General features: G+C 42.3%; 1 long non-coding RNA gene across 1 annotated transcript in view; it reads left to right on the plus strand.

The window, feature by feature from the left end:
• The window catches only part of LOC113893012, a 58567-nt gene extending 40119 nt beyond the window's left edge, over positions 1 to 18448 (plus strand). The window contains exon 3 of the long non-coding RNA XR_003511192.1: positions 18089 to 18448. This is a non-coding gene — a long non-coding RNA (uncharacterized LOC113893012). The remainder of the gene's footprint in view (positions 1 to 18088) is intronic.
• The last annotated feature ends 4038 nt before the right edge of the window (positions 18449 to 22486 follow it).

Raw genomic sequence — 22486 nt, forward strand, 5'->3', positions numbered from 1 at the left:
TTCTATTTTGTAGTGTGTTTAAATCCACTTATCCATCCCACGAGCTTGCATAGACTCTATTTTGTTTCAGGATGACCTGGGAGCTCATGTTTGCTGATGAATCTAGTGGTTCCGTGTCTCAAGTGCAGGGAAAAAGTCCTCTCTTCTGGCTCTTTTCAAATAATCTCCTATGTGAGGCCAGCTCTAGGAGGGCAGGGTTCCAGCTGCCATTGTCCATGAACTGCACAGGGTCTCTAGTGTGGCTTGTGGTGGAGGAAAATCTGTGTTGGCAGAAAGCGTGGGAAGTTACCTTAGAAGTCGTGGGAAAAAAGTCCTCAGAAACCCTGTTCCAGCCATGCTCCATATAAGGATACTGGTTGTGCAGGCTGAGTACCTACTATGTGTCAGTGGTAAACAAGACAGACACATTTCTGCTTTCAAGGGACTTGAAGTCTCATGGAGGAGCTGGAAGTTGTAGAGTCTTACAGGGCTACATAAAGGGACATATGGCCCAGACAACCAGAGAATGATCACTAGGAGCTAAAACCAGGCCAAGGAGGGCAAGGAGAGTTCCCAGGAGGGAAACAGCCCATAGATGAGAGATGTTGGGTTGTATTTGGGTAAACCTGGAACAGAGAGTATGATGGGGCACAGGAAGCTGCAGTTGGGGACTTCCCTAGTGGGCCAGCAGTTAAGACTGCATGCTTCCAATACAGTGGGCCTGGGTTCATTCTCCGGTCAGGGAACTAGATCCCACATGCCTCAACTAAGAGCCTGCATGCCAGCTCAGCCAAGTAGAAGTTTTTTAAAAATTAGAAAAATACAAAGATGCTGCAGATGAAGGAGGGTGTGGCAAGCAGGGGTACGATCACAGAGGCATCAAGTTAGGCAGTGTGGGCTTTATTCTGAGAGAAATGGGAAGTCACTGAAGTACCTTTTAGCTGGGAGTGAGAGGGGGCATAGTCATATTTGCATTTTAGAAACATCAGATGGTGATTCAAGCCAGAAGAGTGGCAGTGGTGATGAAGAGAAGCAGCAGAATTTGAGCCTTTTAAGAGGTGGAATTTATATGTAGGAGGGAAAAAGATACGGTGGATGACAGAGAAGACATCAAGATGAAGCTTCAGGCTTCTAGAATGAGCAAGGGAGTCAATGAAGGTGCTCTTCCCTGAGCTGGTGCTCACAGAAAGAGCAGGTTTGGTGGGAAGATGATGGTTCAGGTTTAACCTGTTGAATTCAAGTTACCTGTAGGAAATCCAGCACAGATAAATGTCCCTTGGATGGACACTGTATTTGGGTCTAGAGCTCTGCAGAGGAGCTGGGCTGAAAACAGGGATTTGGATGGCATCAGCACAGAAAGGTAGTGAAAGCTGTGGAAATGGGTAAGAATGTGTCAGAGAGGAGAAAACAAAATCAAAACCTTAGGAGCCCCAGCATTTAAAGGCAAGACAAAGGAAGAAGAGTCTATGGCACAGATTGAAAGGAGGCAGCCAGAGAGATGGGAGAAAAACCATGAGTGTGGAGTCAGGGAAGCAAGATAGGAAAAGAGTTGTAGATGGAGGTAGATATCTTTGTCCAGTGATGCTGACGGATTAAGCAAAATAAGGGTGGGAAAGTGTATGTTGGATTTAGCAGCAGAGCAGGTGTTTTTGAGTTGAATCATGTCCCCAAATTCATATGTTGAAGTCTAACTCCCAATATTTCAGAATGTGACTATATTTGGAAATAGATCCATTGATGGAGACTTGGGTTGCTTCCACTTTTTAGCTATGATAAATAATGCTGCTATGAACACAGATGTATAAATGTCTCTTCAAGACCCTGATTTCAGTTCTTTTGGGTATGTCCTCAGAAGTGGCATTGCTGGATCATAGAGTAATTTTATTTTTAATTTTTTGAGGAGCCCCCACACTGTTTTCCACAGTGGCTGCACCATTTTACAATCTTACCAACAGTGAACAAGTGTTCTAGTTTCTCCACATCCTCACCAACATCTATTTTCTATCTTTTTGATAGTAGCCATCCTAATGGGTGGGTTGGGAAGATCCCCTGGAGGAGGGCATCACAACCCATTCCAGTATTTGTGCCTGGAGAACCCCATGGACAGAGGAGCCTGGTGGGCTACAGTCCAAAGGGTTGCACAGAGTTGTACACAGCTGAATCGATTTAGCATGTAGGCATCCTAATGGGTGTGAAGTGTTTCACCTGGCACTTTTTTGGAGTACTCTAGTTTAAATAGGTCCACCCAAAACTGACCACAAAGCTGACCCGTTCAGGGTAACCCAAGTTCAAGCTGTCAGTAGGTGTGCCTCCACCCATCACATAAGAGGAGCCTATTGCACTAGTGACCAGCAAAACTACACACACACACACACACACACACACACATTTCAAAGAAATTGTCATTTAAAAGGGAATGCGTTCATGGGCTGACATGTTTAAACAAAATAGAAGTATATAAAATAAAAAGTAAAATCTCTTTACATTGCTTCCCAGTCTCCAGCTTTCTGTTATCAAGAAAAAAGGATGGTTGACAACTTCCTGTGTATCCTCATGGAAATTTTCCATTCATTTTCACATATACCCCATTTTATACCACCCTGCATAGCTGATCAAGATGACACTATACATCTCGTAAATTTTGTATTTTAAAAATACGTGTATGGGATTTACCTGGTGGTCTGGTGGTTAAGACTCCACACTCCCAATGCAGGGGGCATGGGTTGGACCTTGGTTGGGGAATATCCTGCATGCCACATGGTGCAGCCAAAAAAAAGAAAAAAATGTGTGTGTGAATACACACAATTTACTCCTACGTCATGACAGCCCCCGCACCCCCGCCCTGTGTCACGGGCTTGCGGCTAACAAGAGCTAGTGCAGTCACCCACCTGTAGGGTGTATCTGTATGAACCTGTGTGTATATTTTACCCAGATGAAAGCTTACCTTTTATACTTTCTATAACTTTTTTTTTTTTTTTTTTTGCCTTAAAAAGATATCACAGTGTGATGGATTGATTTTATGTGTCAACTTGACTGGGTCATGGTGTGCCCAGATTTTTGGTTAAACATTATTCCTGGATATGTCTGTGAGGGTGTTTCTGGATGAGATTAACATTCCGAGTCTGCAGACTGAGTCAAGCAGATAGCCCTCCCTCGTGCGGGTGGACCTCACCCAGTCCATCGGACTCCTATGTAGAACAAAGGGTGGGGTGAGGGAGAATTCGCTCCCTCTGCCTGTCTTCAGCCGGAACATTCCGTCTTCTCAAGTGCTTGGACTGGAGCCACATGACTAACTCCCCTGGATCTCCAGCTTGTAGATGGAGCATCTTTTAACAAATCTTCAAAAAATTCATGGTAGTCTCTCACTGTCTTCACCTTCAGCTGCTTAACGTTTTTATCTAGTTTTCTCTCCAAGAGTGACTTTGACTTTTCCCATGATGATTAGATGGGACACCCCAGAGGGACCACAAAGGGCCACCTGGGGAGGGCGGGGCAGCCCACCAGTGACACACCAGGGAGGAGGAGCAGGTGGAGGAAGGACTCTAGGTGTTGCCCCCACTTCAAAATTCTGCATTCCATCACCTGGCCCTTCCAGCACGTCAGAATATGGTATTTTTTGTTTTTCAAGAGAACCAGTTTAGTTTAAATCTTTGAGGGATACAGTATCATATAATTCTATGTGCAGTGAAGTCTGTTAGCAGGAAGTCTGTGCTTAGCAGGACCTGCTACTGTTTCCATGGGCACCACAAGTTACCGTGCTCCAGATTCCTCTGTTTGGTTTGCCACCAGAAGTCACTCTGTTGTGCTTTGTGCCTCGATCTCTTGCCCAAATAGAGTTCAGGTTCATTTGGGCCATAAATGCCTTCAATTTTAAGAAGAGCCATGTGCTCCCTCCGGTTGCAGAGACCACGCTTGTAGCCGACAAAAATGACCCCAGACCACAGCCTCCCCGACAGTTACTTCTTTAGAAGTCCTGTTACTGGCAGACTTCCACAGGCTCCAGGATGGTGAACTGAGCAGATCTGATCTCTTTTGATAGGATAAGAACCCCTCTCTTCTATTTAGAGAAGAACAAAGTACTTTTTAAATACAATGTGTCCCCAAATAAACTATTTCGATTGCCGAATCCAAGATGTAGCAATACATGCAGACCTAAATCTTATTCAGATTCCTTAAAACTACGTTTAGTTTCCAAAAGGTTGATACCATATTATTTTGTTGGTACCATTTATTTTTTTGTGGTGAAAAATTAACAGTACAAAAAATAATAGTTCCACGAAAAAGTTCCACCAGAGAAAAATCCCTTCACTTCTATTAAGATTTGAAAGACAGCCTATCAGTTTACATGGACATTGACTCAGAATTCACAATTAATTCCCAAATGATGTAAGCAAAATTCTGCAGGTCAGTAAGGAGGAAAATAGAGATGAATCTCATTAAGGATTAAGACTGCTCAAACTGTGGCCCAAAGCCATTCCCCCTCTAGTTCTGTAGGCTTGGGTTCTCAGGCACACTGGAGTTGGGGTTGAAGAGAACTCAGCAGGGCGCCACCAGAGAGCAACCGGGTACAGCAGGATGTGGTGGTTCTGATTAGGAGGCCTCAGGCCGCTTGGGTTGCTAACAACAATATTTAGTCTTCCTAGGGTGCTTTTGAAACCTGAGAAGCTCCCCAAAGCCCCACTGTAGGCCCAGGGCACCAAGTTGCTAAGAGAAGTCACTATTACAAACATCATGTAACCTGAGGTCCTGGGGGACAGACCGGGGGGGGGGGAGGCACCAGCACGAGTGGGGGTTACAGGAACACCCTCCTCACTGAGGGTGTTCTGCCTCTGCCTTCTGCCTCTGCCTGTTCCCGTATGTTCACAGCAGGGCAGCCAGGGTGACCCTTTCCAGACACTTCTGATCCTATCAGGCCTCTGCTGAAACATTCAGGCCTCATATCAGTCTTAGAACAAAGACCATGTTGTCCTCACAGGGTCTTCAGGCCCATTTCTCCACCAATTTCCTCCACTTCCAGCTCCTGCGCACCAGCCTTCTATAAGCTCCTGAGGCATTCCATGAGGGCACTTTGCTACATCGAGCTCTGTACAGGCTCTGTTCCTTCTTCCAGGACTTCTCTCCCCTCCCCTCCCTCCTGCCCTGTCTCACACTCCTACTTCAGATCTCAGCCTAAAAGTCTACTCCCCCGTGAATTTCCTACCCCAGACAAATTTGCCTCTCCCAGCACCAAGTATCTTCCCCTCAATAATTTATCACAGTGTGCAATTATGTTGGCACATGCATGACATCTTCCTCCTCCATTAAAGTTGTGATCCCCACAAGGGCAAAGCCTATGTCTGTTTTGTTCACAGTGGTGTTTCCTAATGCCTGGCACAGGTACCTCAAAGGCACTCAATGAATGCTTCACGCATGAATAAATGGTGTCCCATCTTGTATAAATGTAAGATTTGGACTCACTGCCCACCCCTCCAGCAGAGGGTACAACCAGCATGCAAATTTCTCATCTTACCCTCTAGGATTTAATTGTATTTTCATTACTTCAATTCATGTATCTCCATCCTTCAAAGTGAAAGAAAATCATCACAGATTCTTGGTGCTAAAAAGGACTTGGGTTTTCGGGTTTTTTTTTTTTTTTTTTTTTTTTAGTTGATTTACAATGTTGTGCCAATCTCTACTGTACAGCGAAGTGACTCAGTTAGACACATATAGACATTCCTATATTCTTTTCCATTATGGTTTGTCATGGGATATTCAGTATAGCTCCCAGTACTATACATTAGAACCTTGTTTTTTTATCCATTTTAAATGTAATATTTTGCATCTACCAGTCCCAAACTACCAATCCGTCTCTCTCCCTTTCCTGCTCCTCCTTGGCCACTGTAAGTCTATTCTCTGTATCTGTGAGTCTGTTTCTGTTTTGTAGATCAATTCATTTGTGCCATATTTTAGATTCCACATAGAAGTGATATCCTATGATATTTGTCTTTTTCTGACTTACTTCACTCAGTATAATAATCTCCAGTTGCATCCATGTTGCTGCAAATGTCATTGCTTGCTTCTTTCTTATGGCTGAGTAGTATTTCATTGTATATATGTACCATATCGCCTTAATCCATTCATTTGTTGATGGACATTTAGTTGTTCCCATGTTTTGGTTATTGTGAACAGTGCTGCTGTGAACAAAAAAATACGTGTATCTTTTTGAATTATAGTTTTGTCTGGGTATAGTCCCAGTAGTGGGATTTTGGGATCATATGGTATTTCTATTTTTAGTTTTCTGAGGAACCTCCATACTGTTTTCCATAGTGGTCACACAAACTTACATTCCCACCAACAGTGTAGGAGGGTTCCCTTTTCTCCACATCCTGTCCAGCATTTGTTATTTTTAGACTTTTTAATCATGGCCATTCTATCTGGTGTGAAATGGTAACTCATTATAGTTTTGATTTGCATTTCTCTAGTAATTAGTGATGCTAAACATCTTTTCATGTGCCTATTGGCCATCTGTATGTCTTCTTTAAAGAAATGTCTATTAAGGTTTTCTGCCCATTTTTCATGGAGAAGGAAATGGCAACCCTCTCCAGTGTTCTTGCCTGGAGAATCCCAGGGACGGGGGAGCCTGGTGGGCTGCCGTCTATGGGGTTGCACAGAGTCGGACACGACTGAAGCGACACAGCAGCAGCAGCAGCAGCAGCCCGTTTTTCAGTTGGGTTGTATGAGCTGTTTGTATATTTTGGAGATTAAGCTTTTGTCTGTCATATCATTTACAAATATTTTCAACCTCTTCTGTAGGTTGTCTTTTCATTTTTTTATGGTTTCCTTTGCTGTGCAAAAGCTTGTGGGGATTCAGTTATACTAATAAAGTATTAGGCAAATGTGTTAAGCAGGCTAGTCAAGATAACTAAGCTTTCTAAATTTTTCTACAGTTCAAGATTTTTCCCTGCCCAAGAAGTCTAGTCAAATGCCACTTAAATCTTTAAGTTCCCTAACAGACCAGGAAAATTTCTCTTTGTTTTCATGTACTCTCCCTCTGACTAATGTTCTGGGAAGTAAAGATCATCCAAATGCAGCATCTTGCTCATTCTTCACAAGCTCTCTGTGTAGTTGATGGATGCTATGCCCTCTGTTCCCCGAAATAAGCCATCCTCACGTCTAGCTTAATTCCTTTATTTGAAGTGGTTTTTCTTCTCAACTTCTCCAGAGGTGCCATGGAAAAGGCAACTTTGGAAGAAATTGTAAGGACGAATCAGCTCTGCCAAATATTAAATACATTAAAAGGCTATGATAACTGATGAGACTAGTGCCAGGACTTATGTTTTAGTAGCCATGTCCTTTGGGTACCAGAGTAACTAAAGGAATAGAAATCCTGGACATTGCTGACCAGGGCTGTGATCCTTCATGGTTCCTGGAAGGGGTTGTCCACTTGATGCACTTGAGGCTGCCTCTCCACCAAAGCACCGGCTTTAAGGATCACAGTCTCGACTTGAGAGTGCCTGGCTCCTCCTGGCTTCCCGGCCTCACTCGTTTTCTGCTTACTACCCCTTTTATCTCATCCCAACCATAGTTCCTCCACTTTAGTTACTTAGGTTTCTTCATTCAGAGTGATTATACCCCCAAACTGGGGTTTACTAAAGTTTTCAGTGGCCTTCTGTCTATAGCGATGCTGATTCAAGAATACTATAATCAGCTCAGTAGGTAATGAGTAGCTGAGAAAATTGGAAACTCTCTGCCCCACATACTATGAGATCTATTTTGTGTAAAAGCAGAAGGAAAATTCTTAAACCACTGTGTACACAGCAAATCTTAGTCAGAGCTGATCTCAGTTTCTGTTGACAGCAACACAAACAGACAATAAATAAATCCTTTTAGTTCCTAATTTCTCAAGTACCAGAATTAGTTAGCTGAGAGAGCTGAGCAACCCAGTGAGTAGCTGCAGCCAATTCAATAGAATTTTTTAAAAGATAATTTTAAAATATTGTATATGATTGAAGTCTTTCTATCAAGCTCAAAAGTAGTGTTGGAAATAGGTGCTAGAATAGACACTACAACGAAAACCTAAGTGCCTACTGTTTTATATATATATATATATATATATACACACACACATATATATATATATTTTCCCCTTTGTAATTGACACTTCTGTATCATCTGACCAAGTGTTCACTGAGAGATTCACCTCTCAACTCTCTAATAAATGCAGCATAAGGTTTGTAACTCTCTGTGAATCCTTCCATGAGAAAAGGGCTAGAAAAACTATACCTGTAAAAGCAAATGTTTCCCCAAGGACTATGGGCATCCAGAAAGTTTGTCATCTGCCTGCTGCTGTGTGTAAAGAAAAGTAAGTCTTTCATGTGAAATCAAATCCCCAGGCTTACTCCATTCATAGGCATGGGAGTCACATTTACATTATTTCCAGAGCACAGGAATCCTGATCCAAATAGTTAAACCAAGAGCTAGTCTAGGACCTAAAAAGTCCTTGGGTTTAAGAATAGGAAGACTTCCCTGTAAGGATACCAGAAAAGAATTAAGAGTTCAAAAATTTGGGATAATCCAACCATGTACCCAACATTAGAAACATATTTTTGTCCTGTCACACTTGAAACATTTATAAAAATTGAATAATTACAAAAATTGACCACTGAACAACAGCAAAAGGAATCTCAGTACCATGAAAAAATTCAATCAAAAACAAATTTTAAAAATAAATCAATGTATTTGGACAATAAGAAATAATTTCCTAATTATTTCATGAGTTAAAGAATAAATCATTATAAAAATTATAAAGTATTTAGAAATGGATGCCATTCTATATGTGGAATGCAACAATGCTTAGAGAAAAAAATCAAATATAGTAGAAAAGAAGAAAAATTTAACTAATGATCTAAAGCATTCAGTTCAAGAAGTCATAAAAATAATAAAGTAGAAGTAATAAATGTAAAAACAAAAGTGAATGAAATAAATAAATCTAACTCACTAGGTTTAATAAAATGAAAGGCTGACTCTTTATAGACCTGTAAAATGGATAAAACTCTCCAAAATTGGTCAATAATAAACAAGAAAAGGCACAGATCAATAATACTAAAAATGGAAATTAAATATAAGTATAGGAATTTTTAAAATTTTGTATAAGAATGCTATGCACAATAGGACAATAATTAGATGCAGTAGATAATTTTCTAAAAAAATACAGAAAAATCAAATGAATTTTAGAAGCCTGTAAAAATCTATAAACTTTAAAAATGAGTTGAATCAGTAATTTAAAAAAAGAATTCAGCCACTAAAAGGATGCAATGATCCTTTAAAATGGTACAGTAACTTGGGAAGACAGTTTGGAAATTTCTTACAAAACTAAACAGACTACAATCCAGCAATCACAGCCCTTAGTATTTACATAAAGGACTTGAAAACTTATGTCCACACAAAACCCTGCACACAGATGTTTATAGCAGCTTTATTCATAATTATCAAAACCTAGAAGCAACCAAGATGTTCTTCAGTAGGTGAATGGATGAACTGTGGTAATGCAGACAATGGAATATTACTCAGCATTAAAAAGAAATGAGCTATCAGGTCATGAAAAGACGTGGGAGAAACTTAAATATGAATTACTAAGTGAACAAAGCCAGTTTGAAAAGGCTGCATGCTGTGTGATTTCAACTGTGTGACATTCTGGAAAAGGCAAAACTATGCAGACAGTAAAAAGATGAGTGGTTCCCAGGGCTTGGAGGTAGAAGGGATGAATTAGGTCATGGGATTTTTAGAGCAGTGAAAGTACTCTACATGATACTATAATGGTGCCTAACACGATACATTTGTTAAAACCCACAGAATGTACAACAGCAAGAGTGAAACCTAATGTGAACTATGGACTTTTGGAGATAATGATGTGTCAGTGTAGATTCATCAATTGTAACAAATGTACCACTCTGTGGAAGATGTTGATGAGGAGGGAGGGTGGGGAGAGACAGGGAGTTTATGAGAACTCTGTTAATACTTTCTGCTCAATTTTGCTATGAACCTAAAAATGCTCTTTATAAGAAAAAGTCTATTAAAAAAAAAAAAAAACAATCCTTGATGGCATTACATTTGTTTTACCGAATATTTGAAGATAATAAAAATCTTTAAATAAGATGTTAACAGACTGAATCCAGCAATCTATTGAAACTTAAGGAAAAAATTAAGATTCATTGCCAGAATGAAACAATGTTTAGCTTAAGAAAATCTATCAATGTAGGAGCCAGTTTAACATGTTAAAAAAGGAAAATACATAATTATTTCCATAGACATAGAAGACTCATTTAATAACTGTAAAGCCCATTTATAATTAGAAAATAAACTCTTAGCAAAGTAGGAATAGAAGAGAAAGCTTAGACCTCATAAAAGATGTCCTCCAAAAAATTACAGCAAGCATTATACTTAAAGATGAAACATTAGAAGGGTTTCTTCAAAATTAAGAAAAATTCAAGGATTTTCAGTATCAGTTCTTCTATTTAACCCAAGATCTTAGCCCTCAAGATAAGACCAGAGACCACTATGCAATGTATACTGTTTGGAAAGGAAGAAAAAAAGCTTGCCATTAGTTGCAGATAATATATATTGTTTGTGTTTGTATTTGTTTTCTGTTGCAGGGTAACAAGTTACCACAAGTATAGCAGCTTCAAGCAGCACACATTTATCATCTTATAGTTGGGTAGAATTCTGTTCTCTGCCCAGGATCTCAGATGGTAGAAATCAAGGTGGCTCCTTGTTTCTATTCTCAGCTGGAGCTCAGGGTCCACTTCCATGCTCATGTGGTTGTTGGCAGAATTAAATTCCTTGTGGTTGTAGGACTGAGGTTTCCATTTCCTTGATCATCTGGGGGCTGCTCTCAGCTCCCAGAAGCTGCCTGTAGTCCCTTGCTACATGCCCCAATCCATGACAGCGTACTTACTCAAAGCAACCAGGAGAATCTTTCTTTTCCATGGGCTAAGACTGAGTCTTTTGTGATACAAAAATAATGCGAGTGAATGTTGTCCCATCATCTTTGCCATATAAAATAACCTGTTCAAGGGAGTGACTATTCCACCATATTCACTGGTTCTGCCACACTTAGTGGAGGGGATTATAGGGGGTGCAAATACCAGAAGGTGAAAACCTAATGATCTTGGAGACTTTCTTAAACTTTTGCCTACCACAACACAGAAAATCCAAGTGATTATTTTAAAGTATTATACCTAATATGACATTTTAACAGGTTACTAAATATAAGATCAACAGATGAAAAATCAAAAGTATTTAGACAAGAATCATTTCATGAAAATGTATTTAAAAAGAAGTTTCCAATCTCAATACAAAACAAAACTACCAGGTATTTAACTAGGAAAATATTCTAACAAAAACAGTTTATGATCCAGAGGAAATTATCAAATTATAATGAAGGACATGAAAGGACATCAACACAAAAAGAGAAATATAGATCAATGCAACAAGATAGAAAACCCAGAGATAAACCCATGCACCTATGGGCACCTTATCTTTGACAAAGGAGGCAAGAATATACAGTGGAGCAAAGATGCATTCTCTTCAATAAGTGGTGTTGGGAAAACTGAACAGCTATGTGTAAAAGAATGAAATTAGAACACTTCCTAACACCATACACAAACATAAACTTAAAATAGATTAAAGGCCTAAATGTAAGACCAAAAACTATAAAACTCTCAGAGGTTTAAAACATAGGCAGAACACTCTTTGATATAAATCACAAGATCCTCTATGATCCACCTCTTAGAGAAATAAAAACAAAAATAAACAAGTGGGGCCTAATTAAACCCAAAAGCTTTTACACAGCAAAGGAAGTCATAAACAAGGTGAAAAGACAACCCTTAGAATGGGAGAAAATAATAGCAAATGAAACAACTGACAAAGGATTAATCTCCAAAATATACAAGCAGCTCCTGCAGCTCAATACCATAAAAACAAACAACCCAATCAAATAGTGGGCAGAAGAGCTAAACAGACATTTCTCCAAAGAAGATGTTGTTGTTCAGTCACTCAGTCATGTACAACTCTTTGCAACCCCATGGACTGCAGCACACCAGGCTTCCCTGTCCTTCACTATCTCCCAGAGTTTGCTCAAACTCATGTCCATTGAGTCATTGATGCCATCCAACCATCTCATCCTCTGTTGCCCTCTTCTCCTCCTGCCCTCAGTCTTTCCTAGCATCAGGTGGCCAAAATATTGGAGCTTCAGTATCAGTCCTTTCAGTAAATATTCAGGGTTGATTTCCTTTTCTATTGACTGGTTTGATCTTCTTGCTGTCCAAAGGACTCTCAAGAATCTTCTCCAGCACCATAGTTCAAAAGTATCAATTCTTTGGTGCTCAGCTTTCTTTATGGTCCAGCTCTCACATCTGTACATGACTATTGTAAAAATCACAGCTTTGACTAGACAGACCGTTGTCAGAAGAGTGATATCTCTGCTTTGTAATACACTGTCTAGGTTTGTCATAGCTTTTATTTCAAGGAGCAAGCATCTTTTAATTTCATGGCTAGTAATTTTGGAGCCCAAGAACAGTGACAGCCCAAGTCTGTCACTGTTTCCATTGTTTCCCCATCTATTTGCCATGAAGTGATGGGACCAGATGCCATGATCTTAGTTTTTTTTAAGTTGAGTTTTAAGCCAGGTTTTTCACTCTCCTCTTTCAACTTCATCAAGAGGCTCTTTAGTTCATCTTCGCTTTCTTTGCTTTCTACCATTAGGGTGGTGTCATCTGCATCTGAGGTTACTGATATTTCTCCCTGCAACCTTGATTCCAGCTTGTGCTTCATCCAGCCCAGCATTTTGTGTGATGTACTCTGGATATAAGTTAATTAACCAGGATGACAATACACAGCCTTGATGTATTCCTTTCCCAAATTTTACCTGGTGGCTCAGACAGTAAAGAATCTACCTGCAATGCAGGAGATGTGGGTTTGATCCCTGGGTCAAGAAGATCCCCTGGAGAAGAGAATGGCAACCCACTCCAGCGTTCTTGCCTAGAGAATTCTATGGACAGAGGAACCTGGCGGGCTACAGTCTATCTAGCAAAAAAAGACATACAGATAGCTAATAAACACATGAAAAGATGTTCAACATTGCTAATTATTAGAGAAATGCAAATAAAAATACAATGAGGTATCACCTCAAACTGACCAGCATGGCCATCATCAAAAAATCTACAAACAATAAATGCTGAAGAGAGTGTGGAGAAAAGGGAACCCTCTTGCACTGTTGGTGGGAATGTAAATTGATACAGCCACTATGGAGAACAGTATGGAGAGTCCTTAAAAAACTAGAATAAAACTCCCATATGACCCAACAATTCCAATACTGGGCATATACCCTAAGAAAACCATAACTGAAAAAGGCACATGTACCCCCAATGTTCATTGCAGCACTATTTACAATAGCTAGAACATGGAAGCAACCTGGATGTCCATCGACAGATGAATGAATAAAGAAGCTGTGGTACATATACACAATGAAATATTACTCAGCCATAAAAGGAACACATTTCAGTCAGTTCTAATGTGATGGATGAATCTAGAGCCTATTATACAGAGTGAAGTAAGTCAGAAAGAGAAAAACAAATGTCATATATTAATTCAAAATTAAAAGATGCTTACTCCTTGGAAGAAAAGTTATGACCAACCTAGATAGCATATTCAAAAGCAAAGACATTACTTTGCCAACAAAGGTCCGTCTAGTCAAGGCTATGGTTTTACCAGTGGTCATGTATGGATGTGAGAGTTGGACTATGAATAAAGCTGAGCGCCGAAGAACTGATGCTTTTGAACTGTGGTGTTGAAGAAGACTCTTGAGAGTCCCTTGGACTGCAAGGAGATCCAACCAGTCCATTCTGAAGGAGATCAGCCCTGGGTGTTCTTTGGAAGGACTGATGCTAAAGCTGAAACTCCAGTACTTTGGCCACCTCATGTGAAGAGTTGACTCACTGGAAAAGACTCTGATGCTGGGAGGGATTGGGAGCAGGAGGAAAAGGGGACGACAGAGGATGAGATGGCTGGATGGCATCACCGACTCGATGGACATGAGTCTGAGTGAACTCCGGAGATGGTGATGGACAGGGAGGCCTGGTGTGCTGTGATTCATGGGGTCGCAAAGAGTCAGACACGACTGAGCGATTGAACTGAACTGATGGGATCTAGAAAGATGGTACTGATGAAATTTTAGCAGAGCAGCAGTGGAGACAGAGACAGACATAGGGAACAGATTGTGGACACAATGGGGGAAGGAGAGGGTGGGACAGATTGAGAGAGTAGCGTGGAGACATACGTGTTACCATATGTAAAATAGATAGCCAGTCAGAATTTGCTGACATGATTCAGGGAGCTCACACCAGTGCTCTGTGACCACCTAGAGGGGTGAGGGGATGAGAGGTGAGAGGGAGCTTCAAGAGGGAGGAGACATATGTAGACCTATGGCTGATCCATGTTGATGTATGGCAGAAACCAACACAATATTATAAAGCAATTATCCTCCAATTAAAAATAAATATTTTTTAAAAAAGAAAGGACACCACAACAAGTAGATACATCTACCACAGTCACAAATGGCAAAACTTAATATTTTTGTTCATTTTCCTGGGGTTTTTTGGCTGGGCTGCATGGCTTGTGGGATCTTAGTTCTCTGACCAGGGATGGAACCCAGGCCCTCAGCAGTAAAAGCACCAAGTCTCAACCACTGAACCACCAGGGAATTCCTCAAAATTCAATATTTTAAATAAGTCAGTTCTCTCCAAGTTAGTCAATAAATGCAATGCAGTTTCAAACAAAACCTCAACAACTTTTTTTTCCTGGAACTTGTCAAGTTCATTCTCAAAATATTAGCAAGTAACAAAAGGAATAGTACAGCTAAAAAAATTGAAGAATGAGGAGGAAGAGAAGGAGATAGGGACTCACACTTCCGGATAATGTGACTTACTAAGAAGGCTGGAGACACTAACATAATGAGTGCCAGGTATTTATAAAATAACAAGCCCAGGTAGGCAAATCAACCAAGGAACACATCCATGTGCGTGTCCTTACGTGAAAATTCCATTCATGGCAAAGGTGATATTACAGTTTAGACCAGTGAATGATGCTGGGACAACTGTCAATTGCTTTGGAGGGAAAAAAATCACTGTTTTACACACACACATACAAAATTATGGATGCCAAAGACCTGATGTGGAAAACAACATCTTAACATCTGTGGAAGAAGGTAAGAGCCTATTTTTAAGATATTGGAGTAGGACAGGAATTCCTTAAATAAGATATAAAAGTACAAACCATGAAAGAAAAGCTAAATCTGACTACACTGAAGTGTAAAATATATGTAGAACAAACGTCAACATACATGAAGTGAAAAAAACATGCCATAGACTGAGCGAAGAAATTTTCAGTATAAATACTTGACTACACCAATGGGTCTCCACCTCCTGCTTCCATTGGGTTTATCAGTGGAGAGCCCAGGAAGTGGAGATAGGCAAGTGCTGTGAGGTCAGGGCACGCATTCTCCCTGTATCTGTGGATGCCCTGTGACTGACAGTGACTCCCAACCAAAGACCACAGCTCCTGAAAGAGCCCTCTGCACACAGCCTCACTGTCTCCAGCTTCCTCCTCTCTACTGACTTAGGGGCACAAGTGCCCCACTGTTCGGAGCCCTTATGGTTTCCCTAAAGCCTGTCCACACCTTATTTACACTCACTTCCATTCGCCCAGTGTAAGTTTGCCATCTGTTCTCTGCTGGTAGAACTGGTATAAATGCTGCTGTTAACATGGTGTAGCCCTATTAGGTGGAGAAGGCAATGGCACCTCACTCCAGTACTCTTGCCTGGAAAATCCCATGGATGGAGGAGCCTGGTAGGCTGTAGTCCATGGGGTCGCTAAGAGTCAGACACGACTGAGCGACTTCACTGTCACTTTTCACTTTCATGCATTGGAGAAGGAAATGGCACCCCACTCCAGTACTCTTGCCTGGAGAATCCCAGGGACGGCGGAGCCTGGTGGGCTGCCGTCTATGGGGTCACAGAGTCGGACACGACTGAAGCGACTTAGCAGCAGCTTAGCAGCAGCCCTATTAGGTAAATTACCTAACCTGTCTGACTCCAGTTACTTCATCTATAAATGGTGCAGCCATGGGAATTAATCAATATGATTTACATAAGCTCCTCAGCACAACTTCCAGCACATAAGCAAACAGTAAACGGTTGCTACTGTTGTCATGAGGGTGGTGGTTGTTATTGACATCACTGCTAATGTTTCTTTGTTGCTGCCCAGTGATCTGAATAGCACTTAACCATGGGAGGCCAAAAACACCAAAGCTGAACCTGAGGTAGGATTCCTAAAACATAATTTGCATCAGACTTAAAAAGAATATTCCAGAGTTTTCCTGAGGTCACCATCATAATAAATGTGAACACTCCTTATGAGGCAGAATTTCCAAGTTTTCTTCTGTCCACTTAGGGTGAATGGGCCAGTTCACCTCTGGCAACAAACGAAAGCTTCATTATTTGCAAAGTCGGGCCCCACCAATCACTCACATTTCCCAGGCACACGCAGGTGTATGGGTTGCAGCAGTCAGCAATGCACTTCAAATGCGGGGCTCCTTAAACAGCAGCCAACGCAGACCAGTGGTGGGGGCCAGCCAGCACCCTCCCCTGTGTGCACCTCTCCTGGCTGCAGGCCCCAAGGGTTAATCCAGCCAGCCAGTGACCATGCCATTGGTCCTTCCATACCCAATGACACTCATGTCCAGGCAGATTGTCCCCATTTAGGTTCAGTTTTACACATGTGTTTGTTACATACCACAAGTTACAACACAGAATAAAGGCTTTAGCTGTTATGATGTATGTAACTGCTTGTTTTAGCAACGGGAATTATGGGGACAAGATGTAGTAAACACTTGGTACCTTGCCGCCGGTAGAGGGAGGGACATTCTAAACTGTAGGGACAGTTGAATGTAGGAAGGACATTCAGATCATGTTTGCTGTAGGATATTTATTCTACCCTAATTATGTTAGAATGGTGTCTAAGATCTGTTGCAGTGGTAGAGCCTTAGACTGTGTGAAGGGTGAGGGAGGGAACCTGCCTGTGGTGATGGACAAGCTCTGTATCTTGATTGGGATGCTGGTAGTACGGATCCATACATTTGTCAAAACTCATGGAACTGCACATTTAAGACCTGGGCATTTATCTGTAGGCCTTAACTCAGTTGTAATTAAGGTCACAGAAACAGGTAGAGGAACAGAAAAGTTAAAACACAAGTTCTAAAAGGATACCTGTCAAAGTGTATCCTACTGCACCAATGTCTTCATGTGACAGAATAAAACCTTGGAATAGTTAGCAAATCAATCTGAACTCTCCAGGAGTTTGCTAAATAATTGTTGCTGAGAGGAGTTGACACAGAGACCTGTGAGTGGCCAAAGGGAGTCAGTCAACCATTGTGGATTTGTGGGGAGTAAACCACCCACAAAATTATAGGGTCAGTGCTTCAACTGTCTGTGCTCATTAGAATGGGGTTGACCAGTGACACCCTATCCTTTCTGGGAAAGGCTTCATCCCCCCACGGATCTTTATTTTTCAGGAGTTTGTGCTCTAAATCCCTGTGATTACCCCCACAGGCCAAAAAACAATGAGATGGATTCCTAGGTGGCTCAACAAGAAAACTTCAGATTGTTGACTGACAGCATATCCATCTAAAAGGGTGTCTCGATGGTGTGTTTTGTCCAGAGTCCTGGATGAGAGTGTTGAAGAAGTGTTTACCAAATGTTTAGAAGGCACATACAGGGCTAAGACCACCAGTAAGACAGGCTGCAGGCTCACAAGTCACATCACCTGAACAAGAATGAGGCCTGGGCCCAAGCCAAAATGTTAAATAAATGAAAAAACAAACTTCCATTAGGTCAAAAAAGCCAACTGCCAAATCCAGGGTGTGACTGGGGAAACTGGACTTGAGAGACATAAACTCTATGGTTTTCCTTAATCACACTTGCAATTAGGAGCCAATGGTGGTACAACTGGTTACAAACTGATGGCATTGACAGACAAGTCCGCCAAACTCAACACTGACTGTTGTCTTTGGTTCCAGGTGCTGATTTTATAAGCAACATTGACAAGCTGGAGAGTGTGCCCGAGAGCAGAGTCAGGATGCAAGGAGATGTAAACACCTCATTCTACTGCAAACATTTTAGGAAACATGCTGCTTAACCTGAAGAAGTGTAGACAGTTACAGGTTAAGGGATTAAACATACTGATTTGCCCAGGTCTGAGAAGGTTTCCAGACAGAGCTTTCAGTTTCAAAACTGGGATAATCCCAGGCAAACCAGGATAAACTGTCAGTCTAGATCAAGGTGACAATGAGGGAAGAGGTGCGAAGACATATGACTGCTGCTGCTGCTAAGTCGCTTCAGTCGTGTCCAACTCTGTGCGACCCCATAGATGGCAGCCCACCAGGCTCCCCCGTCCCTGGGATTCTCCAGGCAAGAACACTGGAGTGGGTTGCCATTTCCTTCTCCAGTGCATGAAAGTGAAAAGTGAAAGTGAAGTCACTCAGTCATGTCCGACCCTTAGCATGGACTGCAGCCTACCAGGCTCCTCCGTCCATGGGATTTTCCAGGCAAGAGTACTGGAGTGGGGTGCCATTGCCTTCTCCAGACATATGAGACCTCTGACCTCCAAATATTCAGAAGGGTTTATTCTCAGCTGCCCTCAAGTGGACCAGATCACTGGTACGAGCTACCCAGAGTCAGAGCTGAACTCAAGGTAAGGAAGGCCCTGAGGTTCCCAGGGGGCTTTCTCAGAGAAGGAGCGGCACAGGGCAGGTCTGCATGAGGAGGGGTTCATAACCCTGGGGTATGAAAACCCTTTAAACACACACATACACACCCAAGAAAATTCATCATGGCCACAACCTCTGCATTTAGCAATGCTTTTATTATATCAATATATATTATTATATATGTTATAGATAATATATGACATGTTAATATATATTATTTTACATATTAATATATATTATTCTGTTGTCTATGTTGTTTCTTATTATCTATCTATTGGCTGTGCTGGGTCCTCGCTGCTGTGCACAGGCTTTTCTCTAGTTGCAGCAAGCAGGGGCCACTCTTCGTTGTGGTGCCTGTCATTGCTGTGGCTTCTCTTTGTGGAGCATGGGCTCTGGGGCACACAGACTTCAGTTTTTGTGGCACACAGGCTTTGTTGCTCCACAGCACATGGGATCTTCCTGGCCCAGGGCTCAAACCCATGTCCCCTCATTGGCAGGCAAATTCTCAACCACTGGACCACCAGGGAAGTCCCTATACTATTATATTAATCACAACAGTGTCTTGATACATTTGGAAAGTGAGAGACATGATTTTTCTTTATATACAGAATGCTCAGCTCCCAGCTCCCATGTAAGTTGTCCAACCCCACCCTCCTTCCAAGTCTGGCATCCTCAGGGGAAAGGGTGAGGCTGGATAAAGCTCAGGATTCCTTTCAACTCCATGGTAATCTGTGTCCAGGGCTTGGCATCATGCTTGAGCTATAGTTAGTGCTCAGGAAATGGTGGTCACCACTTCTCATTACTGTGACAGCAGCAGGGAGCACACTCCTGTCCTCCTTCAACCACTTCTTTTCCTTCCCAGCTACCACACTGCCCGAAGCAGAGCCCTTGTGGGTAACTGAGTAACCAGAAACCTGACGGAGGCCCTGCTGAGCAAGGGGTTTGTTTTCTCACAGAAGAGGAAGTCTGGAGATCAGCAGCTGCAGGGAAGTCATTAAAGAGGCAGGTCCCTTCTTTCTTCCTGCTCCAGCTTCCTCCGTGTGCAGCTCTTGTAGCAAAGTGGCTGCTACAACTCCAAGTCTTGCATCTGCATTCTAGGAAGGAAAAAAAGGAAAAGGAAAGGGATAAGAGCACCCCAGCTGAGCCAGACCCATCTAAAAAGCCATTCCCTGGAAGTCCCACACAGAAGCTCCTTGGATGTCATTGGTCAGTACTGGATCACACAGCCACTGTTGGCTGCAAGGGCATTACCATGGTATTTAGGGGACACATTGCCACCCCGAACAATACTGGGGTCCAGTTAGTAAGGAAGAAAAGGACAACGGATATTGGGAAGGCAGAGAACAGGCCTGCCTCAGCCACCTGCTCTGGGCATGTACACTTGTCACCTCCCTGGCCATCACCACTCCTTGGGGAACTAAAACATCACCATTCCTAGTGGCAGGGCCGGAGTCTGCAGCCCAACAGAGGGCAAGGAGGTCAAGAAGAGAGTGAGTGTCATGTCTTAGCAGGAAGTTCCATGATCCCCCAAAGCAGAACTGGTCACAGTTAACCCTGGGCCCGGGGAATTTTGTTTATGAAAACAGCACCGGTTGGAAATGGAAAAAGGATTGGGTAAGTCTTTTTTTCTTTTTCAAAACTGGTGGAATTAGCATAACTGTTACAAAGAATGTTCTACTAGAACCCTCTGTTCTAAAAAACAAAAATAAAGTGACTGAAAAGTGAGCCAAGAGGAGGCAGGCCTGGTGCAGAGTGAGTAATAATAGTACATGGTTTATACAGAGACTAAGAATACAAAAGAGCTTGTCCTGGTCAGATGATTCACAATTCTGACTCGCTTGCCTACTTGTGCCTAGAAGGTGCCAGCGTGTGTACCTGCATGAACCATACAGGTACCCAGATGAGGAAGCATGTGAAGATGGTGTTTACCATCCCAGCTGCAGATTTCTACACCAGCCTTCCTTGCAGTCTAGTCCCCGGACCTGGAACAGCACCACCTGGGGACTTGTTAGAAATGCAAACCCTCAGGTACATCCCAGACCTCCTGGGATTCTGCTATATGGGCAAGTTTCAGAATCACTAGCCTGGATCAATGGCTAATAGCAGGGAAATATTCAAAAACAGTTAACTGGTCTGTGATTTTCTACCATATAGAGATCACAAGAAAATTACAGTAAAAAATTAAATCAGGACTTCCCTGGTGCTCCCGTGGTAAAGAATCTGCCTGCCAATGCAGAAGACACAGGTTCAATGCCTGGTCCAGGAAGATCCCACATGCTGTGAAGCAACTAAACCCGAGCACCACAACTACTGAAGCCTGTGTGCCTAGAGCCCCTGCTCTGCAACAAGAGAAGCCACCACAAGAAGAAGCCTGCATACCACAGCTAGAGAGTAACCCACGTGCAGCAGCAAAGATCCAGCACAGTCCAAAAAAATAATAAAGGTACATTAAAAAAAGAAAAAGGTATCGAACACTTAAAAAAATTAAATCAGTCTTCTGCACTCTGTACAGTCTAAGTTCAGAAAGAATATAGGATATGAGATGAATTAGGAAAGCTTTCGCTATAGGCCTGCCATTGAATTTAAATTTCTTTTAACTTTTAAATCCTAATCACAGCATCTGTCTTAAAGGTCATAGCAAGTAATGACTTGTTTGCAGAAATTTATTTCATTAGGGTTTCGGCACCAAGTATAGGAATAAGATGTATCAAAAAGTTTTGCTTCCCTGGTGGCTCAGTGGTAAAGAATCCACCTGCCAATGCAGGAGTCAGGGGCTCGATCCCTGTTCCAGGAAGATCCCACATGCCACAAAGACACTAAGCCTGTGCACCATGGCTGCTGAGTCTGTGCTCTAAAGCCAGAGAACCAGAAGTACGGAGCCCCTGTGCCACAATTACTGAAGTCCATGTGCTCTAGAGCCCGAGCTCTGCAACGAGAGAAGTCCCTGCAGTGAGAAGCCCTTGGACTGCAACAGAGAGTAGCCTCTGCTCAAAGCAGTGAAGACCCAGCACAACCAAAAATAAAAAAAGTTTTGCATGCTCCTAGTATTGTCATAGCCGCAATGCATGAGATAGGCCCCAGTTTTTATGTATCTGTTAAGGGGTGAATTGTGCTCCCCCAAATAGAGGTACCAAGGTAAAGTGAAGTCATTGAGATGGGCCCTAGTCCTATATGACTGGTGTCCTTATAAGAAGAGATTAGGACACCGACGTGCACAGAGGGAAGACCATGTGAGGACACCAGGAGAAGACAGCCGCCCACAAACCAAGAAGAGAGGCATCAGAAGAAGCCAATGCTGCCAAATCTTCATCTCAGACGTCTAGCCATCAGAAGTGGGAGAAAAATTGTTTTGCTATTTCATCCACCCAGCCTGTGGCACTTTGTTAGGGCAGCATAGCAGACCAATAATGTTACCAAAAGACTTGTGATAAAGCTGGGCCATGCCTGGCACTTCTGTTGTGCCAGGCATTCATGCCGTTCCAAATACTTCAGGCTTCCATGGTGGCTCAGATGGTAAAGAATCCACCTGTAGTGGCAGGATTCCTGAGTTTGATCCCTGGGTTGGGAAGATCCCCTTGAGGAGGTGGACATGGCCACCCACTCCAGTATTCTTGCCTGGAGAATCTCCATGGACAGAGGAGCCTGGAGGGCTACAATCCATGGGGTTGCAAAGAGTCGGACATGACCAAGTGACTAAGCATGCATGCA

Source organism: Bos indicus x Bos taurus, chromosome 1, assembly GCF_003369695.1.
Source record: "Bos indicus x Bos taurus breed Angus x Brahman F1 hybrid chromosome 1, Bos_hybrid_MaternalHap_v2.0, whole genome shotgun sequence".
Taxonomy (NCBI): Eukaryota; Metazoa; Chordata; class Mammalia; order Artiodactyla; family Bovidae; genus Bos; species Bos indicus x Bos taurus.